The sequence below is a fragment of the Oncorhynchus keta genome, unplaced genomic scaffold (genome assembly GCF_023373465.1).
Source record: "Oncorhynchus keta strain PuntledgeMale-10-30-2019 unplaced genomic scaffold, Oket_V2 Un_contig_27410_pilon_pilon, whole genome shotgun sequence".
NCBI lineage: Eukaryota > Metazoa > Chordata > Actinopteri > Salmoniformes > Salmonidae > Oncorhynchus > Oncorhynchus keta.
In genome coordinates, this window is record NW_026285504.1 from 3,327 (window position 1) to 5,432 (window position 2,106).

A 2,106-nucleotide genomic window follows, 5' to 3' on the forward strand; every position below is an offset into this window, starting at 1 on the left:
GTTGCCCTCTCCTCACGTGATTTTCTTGCCCTCTCCTACGTGATCTCAGAGTGTTGCCCTCTCCTACGTGATTTTCAGAGTGCTGCCCTCTACGTGATCTTCAGTGTTTGATCTTCAAAGTGTTGCCCTCTCTCCTCGATCTTCAGAGTGTTGCCCTCTCCTCTTCTTCAGTGTTGACGTGATTTTTGCCCTCTCCTCGTGATCTTCAAAGTGTTACCCTCTCCCACGTGATCTTTGTTCCTCTCCTACGTGATCTTCAGTGTTGCCCTCTCCTACGTGATCCTACGTGATCTTCAAAGTGTTGCCCTCTCCTACTTCAGTGTTGCCCTCTCCTACGTGATCTTCAGTGTTGCCCTCTCCTACGTGATCTTCAGAGTGTTGCCCTCTCCTACGTGATTTTCAGAGTGCTGCCCTCTCTACGTGATCTTCAGAGTGTTGCCCTCTTCTACGTGATCTTCAGAGTGCTGCCCTCTCCTACGTGATCTTCAGTGTTGCCCTCTCCTACGTGATGTTCAGAGTGCTGCCCTCTCCTACGTGATCTTCAGAGTGTTGCCCTCTCCTACGTGATTTTCAGAGTGTTGCCCTCTCCTACGTGATCTTCAGAGTGTTGTGATCTTCAGAGTGCTGCCCTCTCCTACGTGATCTTCAGAGTGTTGCCCTCTCCTACGTGATCTTCAAAGTGTTGTCCTCTCCTACGTGAGTGTTGCCCTCTCCTACGTGATCTTCAGAGTGTTGCCCTCTCCTACGTGATTTTCAAAGTGTTGTCCTCTCCTACGTGATTTTCAGTGTTGCCCTCTCCTACGTGATCTTCAGAGTGTTGCCCTCTCCTACGTGATTTTCAGAGTGCTGCCCTCTCCTACGTGATCTTCAGAGTGCTGCCCTCTCCTACGTGATCTTCAGAGTGTTGCTCTCTCCTACGTGATCTTCAGAGTGTTGCCCTCTCCTACGTGATCTTCAGAGTGTTGCCCTCTCCTACGTGATCTTCAGAGTGCTGCCCTCTCCTACGTGATCTTCAGAGTGCTGCCCTCTCCTACGTGATCTTCAGAGTGCTGCCCTCTCCTACGTGATCTTCAGAGTGCTGCCCTCTCCTACGTGATCTTCAGAGTGTTGCCCTCTCCTACGTGATTTTCAAAGTGCTGCCCTCTCCTACGTGATCTTCAGAGTGTTGCCCTCTCCTACGTGATCTTCAGAGTGCTGCCGTAGGTCTGTTGTACTACCACCTGCACGTTGTCCAGGATGAAGTCAAAGGCCATGCTCCATACAGACTCCACAGACTGCTGCATCAACCTGCCATGACATAACATATGCCTTAGGCCTAACACACTTAAATATCTGATAAACTAAACACACTTAAATATCTAATAAACTAAACACACATGCCTAGGCCTAAGACACTTAAATATCTGTTAAACTAAACACACATGCCTTAGGCCTAACACACTTAAATATCTGATAAACTAAACACACATGACTTAGGCCTAGGCATGTGTGTTTAGTTTATCAGATATTTAAGTGTGTTAAACTAAACACACATGCCTAGGCCTAACACACTTAAATATATGTTAAACTAAACACACATGCCTTAGGCCTAACACACTTAAATATCTGTTAAACTAAACACACATGCCTTAGGCCTAACACACTTAAATATCTAATAAACTAAACACACATGCCTTAGGCCTAACACACTTAAATATCTAATAAACTAAACACACGAGAAAAAGAGAAAAACACTAATTGAAATGGAATCTCAACAACAGGGGTAGAATGATCCTCTATCCCCAAACAGGTCCTATTTGACAATGGCCAAGTGGTCCCTCACTGAGACAGAGGTGAAGAAGGGAGAGTTAGACCACGAATGGACCGTACCTCTTCATGTACTTGATGATCAGGTCAAGTTTCTCTAGGTCTTTGTCATTGATCAGATCAGTGCAGTACTTGACTACCTGCAGAATGTCCTCCTCCATGGGGTCTGAGGGGTGTAAAGTACTTAGAAAAATGCAAAACCAAATCTTTAACACAGTCAAAACCACATCTTTAACACAGTCAAAACCACATCTTTAACACAGTCAAAACCACATCTTTAACACAGTCAAAACCACATCT

General features: G+C 45.6%; 1 long non-coding RNA gene across 1 annotated transcript; it reads right to left on the reverse strand.

Annotated features, from left to right (window-relative positions):
* Window positions 1–238: 238 nt before the first annotated feature.
* LOC127906105 (uncharacterized) lies at window positions 239–2,100 on the reverse strand. The gene is made up of 3 exons (XR_008112657.1): window positions 1,870–2,100; window positions 316–1,287; window positions 239–282 (listed from the first exon to the last, which is right to left on the reverse strand). It is a non-coding gene; the product is annotated as an uncharacterized LOC127906105 (long non-coding RNA).
* Between the last annotated feature and the right edge of the window lie 6 nt (window positions 2,101–2,106).